This window comes from Salmo salar, chromosome ssa10 (assembly GCF_905237065.1).
Source record: "Salmo salar chromosome ssa10, Ssal_v3.1, whole genome shotgun sequence".
Classification (NCBI taxonomy): Eukaryota; Metazoa; Chordata; class Actinopteri; order Salmoniformes; family Salmonidae; genus Salmo; species Salmo salar.
Genome location: NC_059451.1, coordinates 88,984,132 through 89,011,955, shown reverse-complemented (window position 1 = coordinate 89,011,955; position 27,824 = coordinate 88,984,132). Strand labels below are relative to the sequence as shown.

At 41.1% G+C, this 27,824-nt stretch overlaps 1 protein-coding gene across 5 annotated transcripts in view; it reads right to left on the bottom strand.

The window, feature by feature from the left end:
• The window catches only part of LOC106560805 (myocyte-specific enhancer factor 2A), a 94,948-nt gene extending 69,362 nt beyond the window's left edge, over positions 1 to 25,586 (bottom strand). For 4 of the 5 annotated variants that reach the window (XM_014124112.2, XM_014124114.2, XM_014124110.2 and 1 more), the window contains exons 1-2: positions 22,061 to 22,245; positions 19,313 to 19,452 (exon numbers count right to left, since the gene is read on the bottom strand). The gene's annotated coding sequence lies outside the window, so the exon portion shown is untranslated. Of the gene's footprint in view, positions 1 to 19,312; positions 19,453 to 22,060; positions 22,246 to 25,326 lie in introns of those variants that run through there. The other variant, XM_014124111.2, reaches the window with a different exon arrangement.
• Positions 25,587 to 27,824: the final 2,238 nt, after the last annotated feature.

Sequence of the window (27,824 nt, the reverse complement as noted above, 5' to 3'; positions counted from 1 at the left end):
AGGAATTATGTATGGGTGAGAATGTAAAGCTGATACAATCTATCTTTACCACAATTTGCATGTTTTGTTTTGTACTTTGGGATTTAAGCACAGCTCTGCCTTTTGGAATTTCCTAAATGTCCTCTGAGTCGATATTATACTAAATGAAACCCATTCTTTTCAAAGTCAATAGGACAGATGGATCAAACACAAAATGAAGTTGTTTGACAGATCATTATACAAACATATCCTCCCATCCATACATACATAGTGTGCTACACACACACACACACACACACACAGAGAAACCCACTGGCCCTGCTGCCTGCCTCTCCAGGAATCTTTCCAACCCGACTGTTTTGTGATAGCCTGTGGCCCTGACTGAGTCCCAGTTGCTGGTGACGGATGCCTCTACCCCCATGCATGGTCTGAACACTGTTGGCAGCTTGGTCAGTGACAGGGGGGCCGAGGGGAGGGAGGGAACTAGGAACAAGCTGGGGAGCAGAGTGTGTGACACTGGCCGAGTACATCCAGAGAACAGCTGATACACCAGTGGGATCAGTCAGTCTACTATTTCACCTGGATCAGCAGCGCACATGCGCCACACATGGCACACAGTCTGGTCCCAGGCAGAGACAGACTGGACTGGGAGAGAGAAGGAGAGAGGGAGGGCAGAGACAGCTGGCAGACTCAACAAACTCTCACACAGAGGCTTAAGAGAGCCAGGCTCTGGAGACTGAAATTAGGGTACAACTACTGCAGCCAGGACAGGAATTAAATATATATTTTTGGGATGAAGAAAGAAAATGAGTGCCTTAATATAAAACTTTGGTTTTACATTCCAGGCTATAACCTGTACTGTATTACTGCTCCCAGTGAGATTGTGCGACTACATGTTTTCATACAGGAGTGGTGTAATGTTTTCCCTGGTTGGATGCTGCCAGGGCTGTAAAGGCAGAGGGATGATGTCATGCCCAGCCCAGTAAAAGTGATACGTCCCCGTCCCAGCTTCCACTTCTCCTAATAAGGCAGGGGTCAAGTCTCTTTCCTTACACTAGCGTAGGAACATCGTAGGGGAAATTGATGGGGAGAAATATTGGCTGTACCTACTGCTTAGATTAGGCTTGGGTGGTATCCAGTTTTTCGTACCGTCATACTGTCCTTCCCAGGATTCACAGTATTACTGGCATAGCACACAAGGGGGCATTAAAAACTTTTAAAAAAGCGCATTGGGCATCTATTTACCAGAATGCTTAAAAAATTGCACAAAAGGAAGGAAACTTTTACCTGAATGCTAACAAGCACAAACCAACAAAGTAATTGTAAAGACAAATCCAGCTTCGGTGATGTACTGGGCCGTACGCAGTACCCCCTGTAGTACCTTGCGGTCAATTAACAGATTTCCCAATCTTCTCCTCCTCTTCTTCATCTTTAATGTTGACATTCAGCTCCAGTGTTTGAGTGCAGTCTTCCAGCTTCACCGATGCCATTTCTGGACCCTGCAGTGCAAGCTGGGCTCCACTGTCACAATCAGGCAGTGATGCAACCCAGCAGGATGCTCTCGATGGTGCAACTGTAAAAGCTTTTGAGGATCTGAGGACCCATGCCAAATCTTTTCAATCTCCTGAGGGGGAATAGGTTTAGTCGTGCCCTCATCACAACTGTTTTGGTGTGCTCGGATAGCATACCCATGTAACTTCATGACCTCATGTCATCCGTACAACAGAGAGAGACTCACCAATAGAACACTATGGACATATCAGGTCCCGCTTTCTCCTGTTGTGCTCTTTACAACAAACATGTGACTGGCTGATGTTCAGGGGAACTACGGTAGACTTCTTAATTAAATATAATGTGACAAGCGAAACAAAGAATGCGATCTGCTTTATCTTATTGCACAAGTTGACTGCTGGTATTTATACTGAAGAATAAAAACACAACATGTAAAGTGTTGGTCCCATGTTTCATGAGCTGAAAAAAAAGATCCCAGAAATGTTCCATATGCACAAAAAGCTTATTTCTCTCAAATGTTGTGCACACGTGTTTACATCCCTGTTAGTGAGCATTTCTCCTTTACCAAGAAAATTCATCCACCTGACAGATGTGAAATATCAAAAAGCTGATTAAACAGCATGATCTTTACACAGGTGCACCTTGTGCTTGGGACAATAAAAGACCACTCTAAAATGTGCATTGTGTTGTTTCACGACACAATGCCACAGATGTCTCAAGTTATGAAGGAGTGTGCAATATCCATACTGACTGCTGGAATGTCCACCAAAGCTGTTGCCAGAGAATTTAATTTGAATTTCTCTACCATAAGCCGCCTCCAACGTCGTTTTAGATAATTTGGCAGTATGTCCCGACCTCACAACTGCAGACCACGTGCAACCATGCCAGCCCAGGACCTCCACATCTGGCTTCTTCACCTGCGGGATCATCTGAGAATTTCGGTGCAAACTGCCAGAAACGGTCACAGGGAAGCTCATCTGCGTGCTCGTTGTCCTCACCAGGGTCTTGACCTGACTGCAATTTGGCGTCGTAACTGACTTCAGTGGCAAATGCTCATCTTCGATGGCCACTGGCATACTAGATAAGTGTGCTTTTCAGTGATGAATCCCGGTTTCAAATGTACCAGGCAGATGGCAGACAGCATGTATGGCGTCGTGTGGACGAGCAGTTTGCTGATGTCAATGTTGTGAACAGATTGCCCCATGGTGGCGGTGGGTTTATGGTAAAGGCATGAGCTATGGAATGCACAGAGATACTGTGATGAGATCCTGAGACCCATTGTGGTGCCATTCATCCACCGCCATCACCTCGTGTTTCAGCATGATAATGCACGGCCCCATGTCGCAAGGATCTGTACACAATTCCTGGAAGCTGAAAATGTCCCAGTTCTTCCATGGCCTGCATACTCACCAGCCATGTCACCCATTGAGCATGTTTGGGAAGCTCTGGATCGATGTGTACGACAGCGTGTTCCAGTTCTCGCCAATATCCAGCAACTTCGCACAGCCATCGAAAAGGAGTGGGACAACATTCCACAGGTCACAATGATTAGCCTGATCAACTCCATGCGAAGGAGCGTGTTGCACTGCATGAGGCAAATGGTGGTCACACCAGATACTGACTGTGTTTTTTTAAGGCATCTGTGACCAACAGATGCATGTCTGTATTCCCAGTCATGTGAAATCCATAGATTAGGACCTAATGAATTTATTTCAATTGACTGATTTCCTTATATGAACTGTAACTCAGTAAAATCTTTAAAATTGTTGCATGTTGCGTTTATATTTTTGTTCAGAGTACTTAACAAGTAGCTACAAATACTTCAAATAAATAGTTTCAACGATATTGACGGTATATGAAAACCATCCCGTGGGTATTTCCAAATACCCCGGTATACGGTGCATACAGTATACCGCCCAACCCTAGCTTAGATAATTTCACAGTGTCAAAGCAAAGGTGAGTAAAGACATCCTGCTCAAACACTGCCCTCACAGCAGAGAGATGGTGGGACTTGAACTCTAGTCTGAGTCCTTAGGTGGACCCGACCCACTTTCAGACCAGAAGAGTGTATTAAGTCACTTCCCTTCACTGGTAATAGACATGTTGTGTGCTGCAGGATAATGGGAATTACAACATCCCTCCAGCTGTCCAGGTTCAGAGGGCTTCACAGACAGGGAGAAAAACAAGGATACAGTCAGGCCCCAGGCTCTTCCTCCAGCCCACATTGCCTGAATCGCTCCAGCTGCAGGAGGCCTGACTGTTCCCACCACCAGCTACTGTACTTACTGACTGCACGGGGTCACACTAGGGACTATGACTTCCAGATCCCCAAACATAACCCAAACACCTGCAAATCTGTTTATTATTCAGAAGACCCCTGGTGGGATTCAATTCTATATTGTTGTATATTATTTTTGTCTGAGCAAATACCATAGTTTTCTACCAAATGCTTTGGGATATCTTACACAACCCAGTGACCATGGCTAGTGCCTATAAGAATAGCCCATAGATTCCACCGTATGATCCTGGTGATCTTCTAACATCACATTTCTATTTGTCACATACTTTCGTAAACCACAGGTGTAGACTAACAGGGAAATGCTTACTTACTGGCCCTTCCCAACAATGCAGAAAGACAGACAATATAGAAATAATATAAATATAATAATAATACAAGTAATAATAAATACACAATGAGTAATGATAACATGGCTATATAGACAGGGTACCAGTACCGAGTCGATGTGCAGGGGTACAATGTAATTGAGGTAGATATGTACATATAACTAGGAATAAAGTGACTAGGCAACAGGATAGATACTAAACAGTAGCATCAGCATATGTGATGAGTCAAAAAAGTTTGTGCAAAAAGGGTCTACGCAGTCCGGATATCTATTTGCTTAACTATTTAACTAATTATTTAGTAGTCTTTTGGCTTGGGGTAGAAGCTGTTCAGGGTCCTGTTGGTTCCAGACTTTGTGCATCGGTACCGCTTGCCGTGCAGTAGCAGAGAGAACAGTTTATGACTTGGGTGGCTGGAGGCTTTGACAATTTGTAGGGCCTTCCTCTGACAACACCTGGTATAGAGGTCCTAAATGGCAGGGAGCTTGGCCCCAGTGATGCACTGGGCCTTACGCACTACCCTCTGTAGCGCCTTGCGGTCGGATGCCAAGCAGTTGTCATACCAAGCGGTGATGCAGCCAGTCAAGATGCTCTCAGTGGTGCAGCTGTGGAACTCATTATCAGATGGCCTTCTCAACAGAAGCAGCATACACTATGTTTATCAATGACAGTGATTAGAAACAAAATGTTCACACACAGAGTAGCCTTGCTTTTGTATTGCCTGTATAACATGCCTGGAGCTTAAAGTGCAAGACAGGATACTATTCAGATTGAGGGAAATGTTTTAGGCTTTATAAGCTGCTTGTCTATGCATACTGTAAATATATAGTATTCTCAAAATACATAAACCCAGCAAGAAAAATCAGGTCGCCATGGGGACTCCAGACGTTTTATGTTAAGATTAAGCGGTTGCGTCTTAAATGTGATACAGGGGAGCATATTAGCGATCACAACAAATCTTTTGATCTGGCAAATTAGATTATAATGTATTCCTTTGATAGTGTATATGCTTTTTCAAAGTCTCATTGAAATTCAGTCAAAGTGCAACTCAGAAAAGTGATGTACTTCAAGAGAAAATGTATACAACAATTTTGATCTATGATACTGTAGGTATTCAAATCAAATTCTATTTGTCACGTGCTTTGTAAACAACAGGTGTAGACTAACAGTGAAATGCTTACTTACGGGTCCATTTCCAACAATGCAGAGTTAAAGATAAAGATAAAAAAGAGTGTGTGTGTGGCGTAAGTATGCATGTGTGCGCATATTATGTGTTTGTGGGCAAGTGATTTGACTCGCAGTTTGCAAGCGCAGTTTGACTCATAACCCGCAGTACCCACGATTATATCCGCAGGGAGTGCGGGTTAAGGGTAATGAAATATTGTGTGGATGAATGGCAGGTGGGTGGCGGGCAGGTTAAATAAATCGAAAACAATACCTAAAAAAATCCATAAATGTAGTAGTAGTAACCTTCTTGTGCAATTTATAATCGATAGGCAACATTTAAGTTTTTCTTTCATTATTTTAGGCTATCTGGCATTAGTGCGTAAGCCTAAGCTTTAGGGCCTAACTGTACACACGCCAAATAGCCTACAAGCCAATCGCAAAATGCTTTTGGGAAGGGACAGAAAAAGTTCATGTCTATCCATGGTGTCACGTCCTGACCATAGAGACCTCTTATTTCTATGGTAGAGTAGGTCAGGGCGTGACTGGGGGGGGGTTATCTAGTTTCTTTCTTTCTATGTTGTTTGGTTCTAGTTTCTGTTTTTCTATGTTGGGTTTTTGGATGATCCCCAATTAGAGGCAGCTGGTCATCGTTGTCTCTAATTGGGGATCATATTTAAGTAGTTGTTTTCCCCACCTGTGTTTGTGGGTGATTATTTTGAGTTAGTGCATGTTGCACCTCTGTCGTCACGGTTTGTTGTTTTGTTTATTGTCTGTCTTGCTTAGTTTCACAAATTAATAAAGACGTGGAACGATACGCACGCTGCGCCTTTGTCTCCTTCCTACAACGAACGTGACACATGGAGGCAAAAAGGACAGCGTCGGCGTTTAATTCAAAAAGAGAAAAGCTGCTAAATGGAGTTTAAAATAAAAAGAATGGAGGGCGTGAAATGTAATGTTTGGGAAAGATTTGGAGAAGTGGTAAAAGAGGATGATAGCAATGCCGGTTATGCTATGTGTGATGATTGTGAGGCGCTATTGATTGGTTCTGCTTTTCTTTTCTTAGTCAAACTTGTGTTCTTTTTCTTTTCTTGTGTTCTTGAACGTAGCCATGTTTCTTTGTGTTCTGGAACATAGCCCTGTCTTTCATTTTTGTTCATTGATTTCGCCTGTGTTCGTTTCTCATCAGCTCCCTATTTAGTTCAGTTCTTTCTGTTTGTATGGTTGTGAGGTATTGTTTTGACTGCCTACCTGTGTTTGACCATTGCCTGCAACCACGATTCCTGCCTTCGGTGAAGGCGTAATAAACATCTGCTGCACTCTGCGTGTGAATCTACACCTTTTTCTCACTGAGTATTCATTACAGCTATAGCAATTCAACAATCACAAGACAGACGTCAAATAGGCCTAAGGCACGTCAAGGGAACTGTAGCCTACTGTTCAGATGGGTTAAATGGAAACTGAAATCTGGACACTGACTGTAGGTCTATAACCTCTCATAGCCTTAATGTTAACTCATGCAGAATTAACGTAAGCATTTCTTGCAGTAAAATGATATACCAAATGGAGGTAAAACAATTTATCAGAAACATGTGGAGTGGAGAAATATGATTTATTTCAGCATCTTGAGAGAATGTGAATGTGCAGTTATATAACCTCTAAGTGCTATCTTTATCAGCATCATAAAAGCTGATAGTAGGCTATTTCAACCACATAAAATAGGTGACCGACCGGCAAGATTCAGTCTTATGTAGCAAAATTTGAAATTGTGTTTTTTACATTGGATAAAAGTAGACTCAGAGCTAGAAAATGGTAGATCATACACTATAGATGAGGAACAATGGAAAAATAATTCTGCTTTGAAATTTGATAAACTTGAAACCTCACTTTTGAGAAAATGGCCTTTGAATGTTTTGGTACCTACGGGAGAGCTCTTCTTTGTCTACACCTATTCAGCATTGTTCATACGCTCTTAAGCTTTAGCCCCACCATCTCTTTAAAGGTTGATCTGAGCGTTCTGTCCTGACAACAGCAGTCAAGCACCTGAGCTAACTGGCTAACATTGGCTAGCTTGCTAGCTACTTTCAGACACAAATGAGATAACAGCTCACTGACCAGTTTACTCACCCTAGCAGAGCTGGTTAGGCTGTTTTTATGTTATCCAGAGCGTTGATGAATGCAACTGTGCTGCTGGCAACAATTTACGCTTTTTTGCCAACGTTTACTGACACCAGCCATATTCAACAGGTGTTGAGCGTTCGTAAATTCATCAGTTATTTTGCGCTCTGGCACACTCAGACGAGAGTGCTCTGAGTATATAGTCAGAGTGAATTTAACAGCTACGTCTATCAACAGTTGTCACAGTGACATTCTATTGAAATGGTTACTTGCATAGTGGAGTATTTTGTTAACATGTAGCTAGCTAGGTAAACAATGAACCATAATTCCAACTCATGACGTTACTACCCTGCATGAATCTGCAGGTAGCTAACCAAACAGATTCAATGTTAGCTAGCTAACATTAGCCTATAACTAGCAAAGCAAATGGCTCTGAGATACAAATAATATTACTAAACAGATCATACACGTAATGTTAGCTAGCTAACTTTAGCAAGCTAGCGTACAGTACACTTTAACTTGAAATGACAACGACTTTCTGTCAAAATTAGAGACGTGTGATATCTGAAAATGTAGCTAGCTAGATCATGGATGGACGCTTCTCCCTTTCACGGATGCCATGTTTGCCCTCAGTTTGATTGAAGACGTAATCTGGAGACAGGTGTTTTCTCCATCTCCTTAGCTATCCTACTCTAATTCCACTGATTTCAAAACTCGGTCCTCCAGAAAGTAGAGAGCAACACTTATGTAGTTCTAATACACAATATATATTTTACAAAAGCTGTGTTAAGACAGGATTCCCTACACATACTGACCAGCTCAAATAGACAGAAGCGTTCTACGTGGCAGACCAATCCGAACTCATCTCTCGGCATGTCCAGCCCACTCATTATGTCAGCCAATCATGGCCAGCGGGAAGATTGCTGTCTTTTTCTGTGGCTAAATCAACTAGGTGCTTAATTTAACAATTGTATTCGTATTTACAGATGCCATACACGTTTGTTGTTAAGGCACATGAAAGTTCACATGTTCCAGAAGGCATTTCTTCCAAAAAACGCATTTGATAAAAATAAAAAAAGGTTTACGTTCAAATGGCTCTCCTGTGAAGTAGTGGCCCGCAACATATGCCAGGTTTCCTGAAACGAGTCACATTCACATCCAAGCCAAACTGAAATCTTATCAGAAACATTTTGGGTCGTTTTCACAGCTTTCTATTACCTTCAAACTGGTAAAACTGATTTAGAAATTTTGCATAGATAATCTTTCCCGTTTTTTTTCTCCCCGGTCCCTAAACGTCTTTGCTCTGAAAACTTTACCTATGTCAACCACTGAACAAAGATACAAACACAACATGCACAAATGTCAAAGATGTTACTGACTTACAGTTCATATAAGGAAATCAGTCAATTGAAATAAATGTATGAGGCCCTAATCTATGGATTTCACATGAGACACCTCCAAAAAAAGGTACGGGCGTGGATCAGAAAACCAGTTAGTATCTGATGTGACCACCATCTGCCTCATGCAGCCAACACATCTCCTTTGCATAGAGTTGATCAGGCTGTTGATTGTGGCCTGTGGCATGTTATCCCACTCCTCTTCAATAGCTGTGCGAAGTTTCTGGATATTGGTGAGGACTGGAACACGCTGTCGTACACGTCAATCCAGAGCATCCCAAACATGCTCAATGGGTGACATGTCTGGTGAGTATGCAGGCCATAGAAGAACTGGGACATTTTCTGCTTCCAGGAATTGCGTACAGATCCTTGCGACATGGGGCCATGGATTATCATGCTGTAACATGAGGTGATGGTTGCAGATGAATGGCACAATAATGGGCCTCAGGATCTTGTCACGGTATATCTGTGCATTCCGTAGCTTACACCTGCCCATACCATAACCCCACCGCCACCATGGGGCACTCTGTTCCCAACGTTGACATCAGCAAACCGCTCGCCCACACAACGTCATACACTCTGTCTGCCATCTGCCTGGTACATTTGAAATCGGGATTCATCGGTGAAGAGCACACTTCTCCAGCATGCCAGTGGCAATCGAAGGTAAGCATTTGCCCACTGAATTCAGTTAGGAAGCAAAACTGCAGTCAGGTTAAAACCCTGGTGAGGACAATGAGCACGCAGATGAGCTTCCCTGAGACGGTTTCTGACAGTTTGTGCAGAAATTCTTAGGTTATGCAAATCCCCAGTTTCATCAGCTGTCTGGGTGGCTGGTCTCAGACGATCCCGCAGGTGAAGAAGCCGGATGTGGAGGTCCTGGGATGCTGTGGTTACACGTGGTCTGCGGTTGTGAGGCCGGTTGGAAGTACTGCCAAATTCTCTAAAACGACGTTGGAGGCGGCTTATGGTAGAGAAAATAACATTCATTTCTATGGCAACAGCTTTAGTGGACATTCCTGCAGTCAGCATGCCAATTGCACGCTCCTACAAAACTTGAGACATCTGTGGCATTGTGTTGTGTGACAAAACTGCACATTTTAAAGTGGCCTTTTATTGTCCCAAGCACAAGGTGCACCTGCGTAATGATCATGCTGTTTAATCAGCTTCTTGAAATGCCATACCTGTCAGGTGGATGGATTATCTTGGCAAAGGATAAATGCTCACTAACAGGGATGTAAAAAAATTGTGCACAACATTTGAGAGAAATAAGCTTTTTGTGCGTATGGAACATTTCTGGGATCTTTTATTTCAGCTCATGAAACGTGGGACCAACACTTTACATGTTGCGCTCATATTTTTGAACTGTGTAATGCTGGTGTAGTTAGCTTGCTTTCCAGCTAGCTAGCCAAATTTGCTAAAGCCTTGAAGCGTTGGCTAACCTAGTTAGCTAAAGCCTTGCAGCATTGGTTAACCAAGTCTTGGTGGATACTTCAAGCCCCTTAACAAAATCCCATACTGACAAATATAAATAAAACCACAGAAACATAATGTCCATCATTGTTAATATATGTTAGCCAGTGATAGTTAGTTATATGTAACTGTGAATTGTGTGGGCGGGTGGTTTGCTGATGTCAACGTTGTGAACAGAGTGCCCCAGCTTGGCGGTGGAGTTATGGTATGGGCAGGCATAAGCTACGGACAATGAACACAATTGCATTTTATCAATGGCAATTTCAATGTACAGAAATACAGAGATCCTGAGATTTTATAATGTACATAAATATAAAAACATTAACATGTAGTGCGTGTGTGTGCATCTATCAGTTACACATACAGTACCAGTAGAAAGTTTGGACACACCTTCTCATTAAAGGGTTTTTCTTTATTTTTTGGAGACATCAAAACTGTGAAATAACACATATGGAATCATGTACTGTAGTAACCAAAAAAGTGTTAAATCAAAATATATTTTATATTTGAGATTCTTCAAAGTAGCCACCCTTTGCCTTGATGACAGCTTTGCACACTCTTGGCATTCTCTCGACCAGCTTCATCAAATCAAACTTTATTAGTCACATGCGCCGAATACAACAAGTGTATACCTTACCGTGAAATGCTTATTTACAAGCCCTTAACCAACAGTGCAGATCAAAAAGAGTTAAGAAAATATTTACCAAATAAACTAAAGTAAAAAAATTATGATAAAAAGTAAATAACAATAACAATAACAAGGCTATATACAGGGGTACCGGTACCAAGTCAGTGTGCGGGGTACAGGTTAGTTGAGGTAATTTGTATATGTAGGTGGGGTGAAGTGACTATGCATAGATACTAAACAGCGAGGAGCAGCAGTGAAAAAAATGGAGGGGGGGGGGGGGGGGGGGGTCAATGTAATTAGTCCGGTGGCAATTTTATTAATTGTTCAGCAGTCTTATGGCTTGGGGGTAGAAGCTGTTGAGGAGCCTTTTGGCCCTAGACTTGGCGCTCCGGTACCGCTTGCCGTGCCCCTGAACTCTCGTGTATTTTCTGCAATATGCAATGATATGGGCAGCGGCCATATAACGCTTTTAAAACATGCAGAAGTGCGCTGGTTATCAAGGGGCATAAGTATTGACACGTTTTTTAAATTGAGAAACGAGCTTAAAGTTTTCTTTACTGACAATAATTTTCACTTGTCTGACCGCTTGCATGACGAGTTTCTCACACGACTGGCCTATCTGGGTGACGTTTTCTGAATCTAGGATTACAGGGACTCTCCGCAACTATATTCAATGTGCGGGATAAAATTGAGGCTATGATTAAGATGTTGGAGCTCTTCTCTGTCTGCATTAACAAGGACAACACACAGGTCTTTCCATCATTGTATGATTTTTTTGTGTGCAAAAGAACTCATGCTTACGGACAATGACAAATGTGATATAGCGAAGCACCTGAGTGAGCTGGGTGCGCAATTACGCAGGTACTTTCCCGAAACAGATGACACAAACAACTGGATTCGTTATCCCTTTCATGCCCTGCCTCCAGTCCACTTACCGATATCTGGACAAGAGAGCCTCATCGAAATTGCAAGAAGCGGTTCTGTGAAAATTGAATTAAATCAGAAGCCACTGACAGAGTTCTGGATTGGGCTGTGCTCAGAGTATCCTGCCTTTGCAAATCGCGCTGTTAAGACACTGACGCCCTTTGCAACCACGCACCTACAGTTGAAGTTGGAAGTTTACATACACCTTAGCCAAATACATTTAAACTCAGTTTTTCACAATTCCTGACATCTAATCTGAGTAAAAATTCCCTGTCTTAGGTCAGTTAGGATCACCACTTTATTTTAGGAATGTGAAATGTCAGAATAATAGTAGAGAGAATGATTTATTCAAGCTTTGTGATGGCCACTCCAATACCTTGACTTGGTTGTCCTTAAGCCATTTTGTCACAACTTTGGAAGTATGTTTGGGGTCATTGTCCATTTGGAAGACCCATTTGCGACCAAGCTTTAACTTCCTGACTGATGTCTTGAGATGTTGCTTCAATATATCCACATAATATTCCCTCCTCATGATGCCATCTATTTTGTGAAGTGCACCAGTCCCTCCTGCAGCAAAGCACCCCCACAACATGATGCTGCCACCCCCGTGCTTCACGGTTGGGATGGTGTTCTTCGACTTGCAAGCCTCCCCCTTTCTCCTCCAAACATAACATTGGTCATTATGGCCAAACAGTTCTATTTTTGTTTCATCAGACCAGAGGACATTTCTCCAAAAAGTACGATCTTTGTCCCCACATGCAGTTGCAAACCGTAGTCTGGCTTTTTTATGGCGGTTTTGGAGCAGTGGCTCCTTCCTTCCTGAGTGGCCTTTCAGGTTATGTCAATATAGGACTCATTTTACTGTGGATATAGATGCTTTTGTACCTGTTTCCTCCAGCATCTTCACAAGGTCCTTTGCTGTTGTTCTGGGATTGATTTGGGATTGATTTGCACGTTCATCTCTAGGAGACAGAACACGTCGCCTTCCTGAGCGGTATGAAGGCTGCGTGATCCCATGGTTGTTTAAACTTGCATACTATTGTTTGTACAGATGAATGTGGTACCTTCAGGCGTTAGGAAATTGCTCCCAATGATGAACTAGACATGTGGAGGTCTACAATTTTTTTCAGAGGTCTTGGCTGATATCTTTTGATTTTCCCATGATGTCAAGCAAAGAGGCACTGAGTTTGAAGGTAGGCCTTGAAATACATCCACAGGTACACCTCCAATTGACTCAAATGATGTCAATTAGCCTATCAGAAGCTTCTAAAGCTATGACATAATTTCATGAGCCGGGTTGTGACAAAAACTGACACTCATTCTTATGTTTAATAAATGTATCGTATTGTGTGTGTGTGGCAGGCTTAAAATGATGGCAAAAAACATAATTTGAAAGTGCACTGACCCTGGTGCTAGAGGGGGTACGCAGCTGGAGGTTGAATGTTTGAAGGGGTACAGGACAATAAAACGTTTGGGAACCACTGTTCTAATTTAACTTGGGTTACGCAAATAACCCTAAGTTTTGATAACATATCAATAGTGACACAAATATTATAGAATGAGAGACCAGACGTCTCACAGGTGCAGTGTGACTCTGGTCAAAGCCATCATCTCTACTCCACCACATAGCAGAAGCTTTCGCAGATTCATCTCAGAAGCCACACTGGAGCTGGAGTAGCATGCATCTGCAACTTCTGTCTTTTCACTTTACATCTGCTGTCAGTCCTCAGTATAACTCAAGTCACTTCACTTGACTTGGGAGTGGTGAATAGATTAAACTTAATTGTGTGGTTCTTGTGTGGTTCTTGTCCTACTCCAATTAAGTAACATAGTTACCACCTTCCGGAGACACCTGAAACCCCACCTCTTTAAGGAATACCTGGGATAGGATAAAGTAATCCTTCTAACCCACCCCCCCAAAAATATGTACTATTGTAAAGTGGTTGTTCCACTGGATATCATAAGGTGAATGCACCAATTTGTAAGTCGCTCTGGATAAGAGCGTCTGCTAAATGACGTAAATGTAATAGTAGTACACCTGAAAGTTAAGTGTGTCACATGATACATGGCCAGTCATTTCTTGCTATGACACAATGTCAGTTTAGCCCTCTGGTTTGTTTATCATGTGTACCACAGTGGCACTGCATTGGCTTTCTATTCATCTTTAGAGAGCCTGTCAAAAAAACCACTCATAAATAAATACGTCTAAAGATAGGAGTGCACTGTTGATCCAACATGACTCAACACGAAAACAGCTCTAGTCAATTTCACATAGGCCATTTCACATAAGCCATTCCAACACAATGCTTTGTAGAAGCGAAGCTCGTAGCTTTACTGTACATGGTGAATCAAAATAGGGCCTGTGTCAATTTGGCTTTGGAGAAGAAGTTATTTCTGCTACTGCTAAGACTTTAAAAGGGCAAACTGATGGAAAATTATGAAATTAAGCTAATATGAGCGGTCTTATCAGAGGTGGGGTTTTCTGTCATCAGAATAGAATTCTTTGAAAAACCAGCCTACAGGAGACCTCAAATGGCAACAGTCCAAATATATACATTATAGAGAGACACATGGATCAGAATGTACTTACAACTCTAAAATATATCATTGTTATGATTAATAGCTTTAAAAGGGTAAGGTTATTATAAATCCTTAACTCAACTTACACTATGCAAACTTTCTCTAGTGTTTACTTAAAAAATACAAATATACATTCAAAGTTGACTTGCACTCTTAACCCTGTGTGGGCCACTTAGACAGGGGATTGGGAGAAAGAGACAGGGAGGATAGTTGTGAAAGAGGATTAACTGCAGATTGAGGCTGCCACTTTGGTTTAGGATCTTACTGCTGATTCTCCAGTATGGCCAGAGAAAGCTGAGGGGGTAAGGACACCTCCGTCTGACTGAGGGCTCGCAGGGGAAGGGCAAAGAAGACAGGAAGAGGCTGTCGATCCTTAAGCCGCTCTGCCCTGCTCAACAGCACATGTGCTGAGTGGGCCGTATGGGGCTGCTTACTACCAGAGGTCACAGCCAAGGGCAGGACAGTTGAAAGGTCACTGTTAGCTGCTCCCTTAGACAAACAGTGCGTTAGTGAATGGTTCATTAGTGCTTCTGTGTTAGAAACAGCGTTTCAGGCCATCAGAGGTTTATAAGGCACTTTAGTTCAGGATATTGATATCTAGGTCAGAATGATAGGGGGCTAATTGTCAACAGAGTTGCTTTGCTGATATACTACAGTGACATAACAGGCAGATGTGATAATAAAATATAGGCCTATAGGAAATAATGGTGTTTTTTCCGTTTGCTTTTCCAAGTATACATTAATCCTGGGTCGCACCACTGTACATTATTAGTATATACAGTTGAAGTCCGAAGTTTACATACAACTTAGCCAAATACATTTAAACTCAGTTTTTCACAATTCCTGACATTTAATCCGAGTAACAATTCCCTGTCTTAGGTCAGTTAGGATCACCACTTTATTTTAAGAATGTGAAATGTCAGAATAATAGTAGAGAGAATGATTTACTTCAGCTTTTATTTCTTTCATCACATTCCCAGGGGGTCAGAAGTTTACATACACTCAATTAGTATTTGGCAGCATTGCCTTTCAATTGTTGAACTTGGGTCAAACATTTCGGGTAGCTTTCCACAAGCTTCCCACAATAAGTTGGGTGAATTTTGGCCCATTCCTCCTGACAAAGCTGGTGTAACTGAGTCAGGTTTGTAGGCCTCCTTGCTCGCACACGCTTTTTCAGTTCTGCACACAAATGTTCTACAGGATTGAGGTCAGGGCTTTGTGATGGCCACTCCAATACCTTGACTTTGTTGTCCTTAAGCCATTTTGCCACAACTTTGGAAGTATGCTTGGGGTCATTGTCCATTTGGAAGACCCATTTGCGACCAAGCTTTAAATTCCTGACTGATGTCATCAGATGTTGCTTCAATATATCCACATAATTTTCCTGCCTCATGATGCCATCTATTTTGTGAAGTGCACCAGTCCCTCCTGCAGCAAAGCACCTCCACAACATGATGCTGCCACTGCTTCACGGTTGGGATGGTGTTCTTCAACTTGCAAGCCTCCCCCGTTCTCCTCCAAACATAACGATGGTCATTATGACCAAACAGTTCTATATTTGTTTCATCAGACCTGGGGACATTTCTCCAAAAAGTACGATCTTTGTCCCCATGTGCAGTTGCAAACCGTAGTCTGGCTTTTTTTATGCCGGTTTTGGAGCAGTGGCTTCTTCCTTGCTGAGCGGCCTTTCAGGTTATGTCGATATAGGACTTGTTTTACTGTGGATATAGATGCTTTTGTACTGTTTCCTCCAGCATCTTCACAAGGTCCTTTGCTGTTGTTCTGGGATTGATTTGCACTTTTCGCACCAAAGTACGTTCATCTCTAGGAGACAGAACATGTGTCCTTCCTGAGCGGTATGACGGCTGCGTGGTCCCATGGTGTTTATACTTGCATACTATTGTTTGTACAGATGAACGTGGTACCTTCAGGTGTTTGGAAATTGCTCCCAAGGATGAACCAGACTTGTGGAGGTCTACAATTCTTTTTCTGAGGTCTTGGCTGATATCTTTTGATTTTCCCATGATGTCAAGCAAAGAGGCACTGAGTTGGAAGGTAGGCCTTGAAATACATCCATAGGTACACCTCCAATTGACTCAAAGATGTCAATTAGCCTATCAGAAGCTTCTAAAGCCAGGATATCATTTTATGGAATTTTCCAAGCTGTTTAAAGGCACAGTCAACAGTGTATGTAAACTTCTGACCCACTAGAATTGTGATACAGTGAATTATAAGTGAAATAATCTGTCTGTAAACAATTGTTGGAAAAATTACTTGTGTCATGCACAGAGTAGATGTCCTAACCGACTTGCCAAAACTATAGTTTGTTAAACAAGAAATTTGTGGAGTGGTTGAAAAACGAGTTTTAATGACTCAAACCTAAGTGTATTTAAACTTCCGACTTCAACTGTATATTTATATATTTATATATGAGTATATATACAGTACCAGACAACAACAAAAAACATCTCAATTGGGTTCAGGTCGGGTGATTGTGGAGGCCAGGTAAAGAAGAAGAGTGATGGAGTGATGCATCAGATGACCTGGCCTCCACAATCACCCGACCTCAACCCAATTGAGATGGTTTGGGATGAGTTGGACCGCAGAGTGAAGGAAAAGCAGCCAACAAGTGCTCAGCATATGTGGGACCTCCTTCAAGACTGTTGGAAAAGCATTTCAGGTGAAGTTGGTTGAGAGAATTCCAAGAGTGTGCAAAGCTGTCATCAAGGCAAAGGGTGGCTACTTTGAAGAATATAAAATATATTTTGATTTGTTTAACACTTTTTTGGTTACTACATGATTCCATATGTGTTATTTCATACATTTACATTTACATTTAGTCATTTTGCAGACGCTCTTATCCAGAGCGACTTACAAATTGGTGCATTCACCTTATGATATCCAGTGGAACAACCATTTTACAATAGAACATCTTTTTTGGGGGGTGGGTTAGAAGGATTACTTTATCCTATTTACGTCATTTTGCAGACGCTCTTATCCAGAGCGACTTACAAATTGGTGCATTCACCTTATGATATCCAGTGGAACAACCATTTTACAATAGAACATCTTTTTTGGGGGGTGGGTTAGAAGGATTACTTTATCCTATCCCAGGTATTCCTTAATGTTTTGATGTCTTCACTATTATTCTACAATGTAGAAAATTAGCAAAAATAAAGAAAAACCCTTGAATGAGTAGGTGTGTCCAAACGTTTGACTGGTACTGTGTGTGTGTGTGTGTGTGTGTGTGTGTGTGTGTGTGTGTGTGTGTTATATATATATATATATATATATATATATATATATATATATATATATATATGAGCCTTTTCTTTAAAAATATATGAATTCTGCATAATAAGTGTTTGAATATGATTTGATAAATATTATAATTACATTAACTTGGAAACCACACTGCCATGTAGGAAAGTAAGCCGTATTTAAGAAGTGTACATGTGGTATACTAGCCTGTGCCAGGGCTGGTCCCTGATCCCCAGGCTAAAGGTTTGGAAGTCATCATTATAGCACGTTAAGGGCCTGCCTAATAAAGTTACAACTGTGCTGCATTAAAACATGATAGACGGTTTGATTTGGCACACTCCACAGAAACATATTTGCACAATAACACAGACTCAGTTTTGTGAGATTGAAGGAGAGAAAAAAACTAACAAGGAGCAAATATTTTGATACACATTTTAAATGATGATTTTGTGTGTTTGTCAAACATGTCACTGGCTGGTATCCTGGGGTAACTAACGCATTTAGCATCAAAGGTGAGGCTCTGTGGCCTGGTGGTGAGACAGGAGGCAGCCAGGGGTTTCTGGGTTTGGAGCTCAGCTCTCTGTTGGGTCGGATTGTGGGGTTGGGTAACCCCGCTAGGACACTGTGCATTCCTCTGGGTTACACAGCTATTCATGGTTTGGTCATTCTGGGATAGAAGAACTTCATTTATACCCTTTTATTTATTAAAGGTACTTAGGAAGCGTTCCTTTAGAACTGAGAGTCTAGTGAGTACACAAGCAAAATATGGCCTAAAACATTATCTGCAGGGCTCAAGATTCTGCATCCTGCCTCCAGGTCTCACGGGAGAATGCTGGAATCTCCAGTTCGATGATGGAGCTCCAAAAAACAATGAATCATGTTGCAGAGAGCATGCGCAAAGAGCTTTGTAACAAAAACAACGAAGCAAAGTGGACATAGAGAACAAGCGTAGTTTCTCCCTGTTGTTGAACTGAGAAATATCTTTAACGTAATAGCCAAAGTGCCCTCACACCTAACATTGAGAAGAAGAGAGGACTTGCTACATAAGGTCAAAATCACTCTAGGGAATAATGAGAGAAACAGTGAAACAACTACTAATATACACACATACTTTGATGAAAAAAGTTTATATCATGACCTTTGCAGATACTTTTTTTTTTGTCTCGAGGTTGTGTAATACACAACCTTTCTTCTTTGCTTGTCTTCTTTGTTATTTTATCAATCTATCTAAAGAAGATGAAAATAGTTCATCATGTTAGCCACTGGTTCTTTTTAACAAACAATTAGTTTGTCTTGTAGAACTCTCAAACAAAGGCCATGCCATTTGCTATAAATCTGTGCCTGTGAGCCAGCTGCAGTTGACACAGTTCAACTCTCCAGTGTACTGTAGGGGAAGTGCTGTGCCTACAGTGCACTGATGTAACATGGTGAACACTACAAAATCCATGTACAGCTAAAACTCTCATGTAACCAGATGGTCTTAATGATTTCCCCCCAATTTATATAAAGAGATTAACCAAAAGGACCAAATAAAACATAAAACATGAATGGAGATACATGGCAATTACAATCAAAAGTAAGTATATCAAACATAAATAAACAGCAGAGTAAATAAACAGGTAAACAAGAAAGAGGGGGAATAGAACATGTGGCTCACCCAACTATCAAAGCAGTGATAACCTCTTTATCGGACCAAGAATATCCAGCTCCTGTCTGTCTGTCTCTTCTTTTAGCCTTCAATGCTTCCCTCACTCGCGTTAAGCTTCCTGCAGATTTCTCCTCCTTGGGAAAAATGTCCTGGGAGGGGGAGAGGAGAGAAAGTGTTTCGCTCAGTGATTCAGAGGCATGGTGTAAACGGCAGCATTCTTTTTCTGACAACCAGCGTTAATTGCAGATCAGACTCGCCCACACACTCCACATTTCTCCTGTGTGTCTCCTGGAAGGAGCTGAGACCAGACTGTGATATTCTAGTGCTATGAAGAGGAGTGTTGTGGGAGACCCTCCAGACCCACACTTCTCGCACTAATCACCACCTCAGAACTTATCCCTTTTACCTGGGTCAACTTTCTCCACTCAAACCAAAGACTGTATTTACACATCTATCGATTTATAGAGAGACATTTAGGCCTAAACACACCCATGATATAATATGGTAAAAGTACAATTCATTTGACCTGATAAAGGTCAAATTCATTTGATAACTTGCTCTACTGCACCCTGATATAACACTAGAGCGTAAAAATGCAGCTTATGTTGCAGTAGACGATTACAGACAAGTATATCCTATGAGTGATTGCAGTAGCATATTGCATGTTCTTAAATAAGTTTACTCTACTTCAACACAACACTTTTCTGTAAGATAGGGCGAAGCTGTCTGACTTGCTATATGCAACTCATCCACACCCTAGACATAAGAGGTCACATGAAGTGCATCAGGAGCAACAGGGCCTCATTATTGGTTAAGCCTTGGGCGTCTCAGAACCTAACGTTGGCGGATTGGAGGGTACTTTGCTCTGCATTAATAGTCACTATCGGTCTGCTGGGGAAGTAATGTAAATGCAATGGGGGGGACTCCTCCAGAGGGGACCAAAATAGATACTCAATAAAAATACACACAGATATGCCTTTATATTGCTGCCAAGACGGCTGTCCCTGAAAAACTTTGCTATTTTCATTTAGTGCCAAGCCAGGAATAGCTCATGGTTGGGGAAACCATAGAGAACGTTAGACATTTATCAGTCAGTCTCAGCCAAACACACTCTTTACCTTCATCTGGATTTATAAACAATGGGGTTAAGTGAAGACGCCATAAACGTTTGTCCTTAAACTGACTGAGACAGTTAATTATCTACTATACCAAGGACAGGTTTATTATTTTACTTTCTCAGTTTGTGAGTTTACAAAACACTATGTTTCATTAACAAGTTCAAAATGTACAATTCGTACAAACAAAGAAATCTCAATTTACACTGACAGGTACAATATGGCGTGTGGACTTAACAAATATGTTAAATGAGCAGAGTGTAATTTATTATAATGTTGAACGTTCACTTACTGGTAACTATTTATGGTCATTTTCAATGGCAGATAAATTATCAAGACAAATAAATGCCTCCTTCCTACCTGCTATAAATCTGTCAGTAGAGCAGACACACATGTTGAGGTCCTTCTCCTAACTATTCACCATGACCTGACTGCCTCCCATCAAGCTTGTAATTAGATATGAAAACCTACAAACAGGTGCAGGGACTTATTCCATTGTGGAGTGTTGCTGTATAATTTAGTTGATTCTTCACTCAGAGGAAGCTTAATTCAGCCAGGAGTGAGAGACAAAACCTACATTCAGATTACGTGTATAGGCCTGTCCTACACAACATAGATTTTCACCTTAATTGTGCAATCAATATCAGGAGAGTAGAGAGACAATGGTGGAAAACACACATTTCTCCACAGCAGAGGTGTAAATGCAGAGTAACCATTAGCTGACCAGAACCCTTTCAGGACTTCAATACAAAGCATATTACTAACAAACTGACACTTGCAACGTAGGATGATACTCTTTGATTATAACAATGTCATTGCATGCTTAGGCTACTAGTTGGTATTGTGTCACCTATTAAAATAAGAAAATCTACAGGTCCACAACCAAGAAAATGCATTCGAGTTTACAGTATAGGCAATATCCCTACTTCTAATCGCACAATCTTTAGTGGTTGAGACATCTAAATCAACTGGCCATTATAGTGTACGTCATGCAATTATAGAATGCACAGAAATTTAGAATGGATTTCAGAGCAATCCATGTATTCAAAAGCCAAACAGTCATTTGATTGCATGTAGACTATGGTGATGATGTGATGGCATTTATGTGAATGTAAAATAAATGTTTAATGTCGGTAATACAAAACAAAGTTAAATTGTATTAGCAAAGGTATGCCTCCCGTTGTCTGAGAAGTCCCCGACACTGTCAACTGATATTGCGCCGCTCTATGATAGCTTATTGTAGCCACTGTAAATAAGTTCCAGTAAAGTCATAGCCATTAGTAATTCAAGACGATTGATAAAAGCTATTATTCTAAGAAATATCCTTAAAATGACAGACTCCGAAAAAGTTTATGAAATTAACCGTAAACTATCAAATTAAAGAAGATAAAGATAGCGGAACTCTTCACTTAGTCTATTGGGTCAATAAGCACAAAGACGCACGTTCATACGATCAATATGAATATTAAATAACTGTAGCCTTTTCATAGGCATACAAATAAAAATGTTTTTATCCAGCATAGACACAGAAACTGACATAATATAATAGCGCTACAGTATGGGATGGCTTTTCACTCTACGTCTCCCTCTTGCGCTTTCTCTCTCACACGAGTGCAATATTGTTGCTATTTTTATTACTCACCTTGTCTCTCAAGTCCCTCGCTGTATATAGATACTCTATATCAGAGCCTCCAATGGATACCGTGTGCGTGTGACATTAACGTAATTTCAGTCACATTTACACACAACTGCTATTTTAGGGAGCAGCCAAACTCAGTAGAGCTCGTTTCTTGTCAGCGAGACTCCTCCCCTTATCTGACGAACACCAGACGAGTTAGAAATCGCCTCCTCCCGCTCATGTCTATCTTCCAAAAACTATACCCAAACTTGTTTAACTTTCATCGTAGGCTACCTATATACCTCGATAAATGTGACTTTTACAATGAAATAGAATGTCAAAATGACAGTGGGCGAAGGCATGATATAGGCTACCTGATGACATGTTTGTGCTCTACGTTACTCGTATAGGCCGAGCCTATGTATGCTATTTACAGTTTGGTAAACTTTATATGGTTTGTATCCAATTTACAATGATAATAACATAGTAATTGCATTCTTGCTACATGATGCTTGGAAGTCTTGGTGTCAACATAGCACCCCTGCCCTTGTATTCCATTGTCAAGTTTTAACTCTGCTACATCTGTGTCTGAGCAACAGGCAAGTAAGTTAGCGAGACATAGGAAGTGTAATACAACAATGTAGGCTATCTTACATTGTAAGTGATTGACATAGTGTAAATGTGGCAGCAACTACACTCAAATTCATTCAAATGACGATATAAATTGAAATCTCAGCAATAAAATAAAAATACTTTTTTCTGCTAATTATGATTGTTGGCTTGATTCACTTCACTCCCTACGATTGACGTCATATCTCTCAAAGACAACAGCAACTCAGGAACATTGATTTTGAAAGGACATGTTGCTGATCCAATTGAAATACTCAGCGGCTGGTCAGTAACCAATTACAGAAGGGAGGTGGGCTCTGAATAGCTGGCATGTGGCAAAGTCACGTGTAAGTGCAGGATCTGAGGAAGAGGAGTGGTGCGGGGCTCACATTGTTTTTACCAGGATTTAAAGGAACAGGTGCATGTGGAAATAAAGTAACACTTCTGTAATTTGACAATTTTTGATGAGATTTTGAATTTGCACCATACCAGAATGGGTTTAGGAAACACCTATAAAATAAATAAATGATCTGGCACTATTTCTATTTGCACAGTCTGCACACACTGTTATGAGCTGGTTAACACTATCCTCAGTTTCATAAGCCATTATGAATTATTCAATGTTTATAAAACCTTTATACACGATTACATGTTACAAATAATTAAGTTCTTATTTATTAGTAAGTTAGGTTATTCATAGTTTATAGATTTAGTATAGTTTATTGAAGACTATTCATGAATGTTATAAAGTTTAACCCATGAGGTTAAAAAATAAATAAATAATAACATTTGGATGTCCATTGCCATCACTCATTAGATGAACAACCCTCAATGTATTTGGGGTATAAAATTCTTGCTTTTCTATAAAATGACTGTATACAGGAATCAGGAAAATACTGGCCTTCTGTCAGACTAGTGTGTGTGTTAGGAGCACAAGTGAGCAGCACCAAGTGACTGCATGGAAACAGGGTGTGTACACTACACAGTAGACCTGCCTTTACAGACACAGAGTTACATCCCAGGCATGTTCGATCTCCAAAATCCAGCAACTGTGTCACAGTAATGAATCCTTCAAATTAAGCTCTCCTTAATCCCGCATTAGATTGTTCCTATGGCTGTACTATCATTGATTTTAGTGGGTTTATTAATCCCTTTCCGTAGCTCCTCTTTGGTCCTGACAAAGCACAAGTCATCTGCAAAAATAGTCCTGCCAAGGCGAGGCATATTCTGTAGATCTGTTTCACAAACACTTGTTAGCCCCAGTCCACTGAAAACCTCACCATGTTCCCCTGAAAACCTCCCCATGTACCCTTGACAACCTTCCCTTATAATCCTGAAAACCTCCCCATGTACCCCTGACAACCATCCCATATAACCATGAAAATCTCCCCATACCAGAAAACCTCCCCATATACGGTACCCCTGAAAACCTACCTATATACCCCTGTCAACCTCCCCATGTACCCCTGAAAATTTTCCCATGTACCCTGTCAACCTTCCCATGTACCCCTGTCAACATCCCCATGTACCCCTGAAAATCTTCCCATGTACCCCTGAAAACCTCACCATATACACAGTTACTGGTGATATTAATGGAGAAAAAGTGTATTCCTCCACGGCCCCAGCTTGATAAGAAAGCATATAGAACAGTTGGCAGATCATTTTTGTTCATTTCTCTACCATAAGCCGCCTCCAACGTCATTTTCGAGAATTTGGCAGTACTTCCAACCAGCCTCACAACCGCAGACCAGGACCAGCCCAGGACCTCCACATCCATCTTCTTCATCTGTGGAATTGTCTGAGACCAGCCACCCAGACAGCTGATGAAACTGAGGAGTATTTCTGTCTGTAATAAAGCCTTTTAGTGGAGAAAAACAAATTCTGATTGGCTGGGCCTGGCTTCCAGTGGGTGGGCATGGCTTCCAAGTGGGTGGGCCTATGGCCTCCCAGGCCCACCCATGCCTGCGCCCCTGCCCAGTAATGTGAAATCCATAGATTAGGGCCTGATTAATTTATTTCAATTGACTGATTTCATTATATGAACTGTAACTCTGTACAATCGTTGAAAGTGTTGCATGTTGTGTTCATATTTTTGTTCAGCATAATTTACTAAAAGTTTTGTTGACCTCAAAGTTATTAGAAAACGAAGTTTGTGTAAGTGAATTTGTATATTTTTGTATGTACTCTATAAGAGTGTGTTAATGCTATAACATGCTATAGACTTTCACAGTGTGTTCATGCAATAACATGTTATAACAATTGATTTAACTACGCATATCACCAATTTCAAATAGTTTTTTCTTTGATTCTATAAATATCATCAACCAGGTTATAAATCCTTAACACATCAACTAAGATTTACATCATTGTGTGAAGTCACAGTTCAGCATTTCAACACATGATTGAGGCATAACAATAAATATAACTATCTTATGATCACCATGTTTGTTTGTGAGTTAAAGAGTTTCAGGGGAAGGACCTCTCAGTAGAAAGAGCTGTTGCTCACCCATCATTGCTTTCATCACCTACGAAATAGTACTGTTGCGTCCACATCAATGCTCCTTGCTGGGTAACACTTCTCATATCCAACCTTCCTCTTCCATAAGTCAAGACCGAGATGCCACTCATGACACCCCACACCCTTTGTGTAACACAAAGGCCTATGTCACTGTGTGTCTCACCTGTTTGAGTTGTTGCACAAATGCCTTCACAGAACCTGCTGTAAAGGGTCTTCAGGTTTTTTCCTGCAAGGATTCACTTTCTATATCTCTTGTTTCCTCTCTTTATCTTTCGGTCTCTCTTCTTTGAATCACTCGTTCTCTCTCTTGTACTTCAAAGCCAGACCAGCTGGCTTTGGATGCTTTCCTTCTTGCCCCTGAGAGGCCTGACTTCACACCCTCTGCCTCCTCCTGTCCCTTGGTCTTTCTGCCGGGAGGGAGTGGGGCAACAGCAGTTTGAAGGGTAGGACCCCAGATGGACGCAGACATGCCAGGCATGCGTTGTGTGACAGGGATTGGCTCAGGGGCTCTCTGGACCAGCCGCAGCTGTCAGTCATGGGCACTGAAGGTGTTAGGAGGTTTTCCTTATTGTGTTATTGTGATTCATATACACTGAGTGTACAAAATATTGCTCTTTAAATGGCATAGACTGGCCAGGTGAATCCAGGTGAAAGCTATGATCCCTTATTGATGTCACCTGTTAAATCCACTTCAATCAGTGTAGATGAAGGGGAGGAGACAGGATAAAGAAGGATCTTTAAGACTTGAGACAGTTGAGACATGGATTGTGTATGTGCCATTCAGAGGGTGAATGGGCAAGACAAATGATTTAAGTGCCTTTGAACTGGGTATGGTACAGTAGTACGTGCAGGCACACCAGTTTGTGTGTGTAAAGACCTGCAACCCTGCTGGATTTTTCACCCTCAACGCTTTCCCGTGTGTATCAATAATGGACCACCACCCATAGGACATCCAGCCAACTCGACACAACTGTGGGAAGCATTTGTGTAAACATGGGCCAGCATCCCTGTGGAACGCCTTTGACACCTTCTAGTCCATGCCCCAACAAATTGAGTCTGGTCTCAAAAGGGAGTGCAACTCAATATTAGGAAAGTGTTCCTAATGTTTTGTACACTCAATGGGCAAACATCATGACTTATCAAGTAAAAATGACTTTTCCTGATAAAAAGTGGCTCTAGTGTATTCATGAGCTGATGATTAAATGCTATTTGGTCAATAAAATGACCCATAAACATGATTTACAGTACTTTTAATGTAAGGTTCAGGAAACAGATCCTTCATCCTCTACACCTTTCAACTCGGTTCTTCCACAGGAAGCATATTATCATGAAGTATGGAAAAAGTCTGTAAACAAAGTTACATTTCTATTATAAAATTGATATGTATGAATTACGTATTAATAACAAATCATATATTTGGCATGAATATTAAGTCGCAGTAACACAAAAGATAACAACTGGTTCCATCAGAGCTCTGATGGGAGACAGCTGGCATTTCCAGCTTTGCACCAGACCACAAATAGCTCCAGAGACCTTCCTTCCAATTAAAAAATGGATTGAAGAAAATACCCCTCAGACAGTACATTCGAGTCCAGTTTGATCTGGTATATGATATTGAAGAAAGAAATAGATGTTTACTTTGTAAATTAGAACACCACAAAGTTCCCTGTGTCACACAATTTTCAGAGACCTTGGTCTGGCCATGCAGCTCTGAAATAACACTTATCTGAGGCTCATTAAAACAGCCCCTCTAAAAAGCCCTCAGCGCCCCTCTCCAATGCCTGACTCTTCAATCTCTGCTTTTTCAATGGGGGCACTCTCCAAATCCAGTCATGGGGCAGAGACAGTCAACAAACCACATACAATACATTATCTTGAAACTTGATTTGAAATGTTCAACATTTAAAAAAATGATTTTGACAGAATTTGTTTTGAAAGCAACTGTAAGAACTTGTATATACAGTAATGTCTGAATGTAACAATATACTAATATAGAACTCCCCCCAAAATGTATTAAAGCTTGTTAAAGATATTACTTGAATTCATAGTAAGAATAATCATTAACACATTTACATTGCTACTGCATGTAATTGGCTGCAAATATATTATTTCACAAAACATAGGAAGAAAGTCTACAGGTGAAAGCACTCTGTTTATTTCTAAAGGAATAAAGCAGTAAGTAAGTTGAACATTAGATAACCCTGTCGAACATCTAAAAATACCCAATGTCTCACAGTCTGGATGAGTTCTCTCATTACCAACTGTAATTAACACTAACCAAGCCCAGCGTAGAGTAGAGTAGCACACAACTGTTAATGTAGAGGTATGACATGTGTAATGAGAACGACTCATTACGATATGTAATCTTAGTTCCCTGAGGGAGAGGAACGAGATGTAGCACATAGCTAGGGGAATACACAACCACAACTCACGGGTCAGGCTGAACAAGATCTATAATCATGTGGGTTGGCCAAGAGACATGTCACTCATGAATTAAAAAGTCTCACTTTCCATGGGCGAAAATACAAATCCCACCTTCATACCCAGTCCAAAATACATCCCTATCCCAAATCCCTAGGTTCCACCTGGTCCTCAGCCTAGACAGAGGTTCCACCATATTGCTTACACCCATCCAATCCTGTCAGATCCATGAAAACTGTT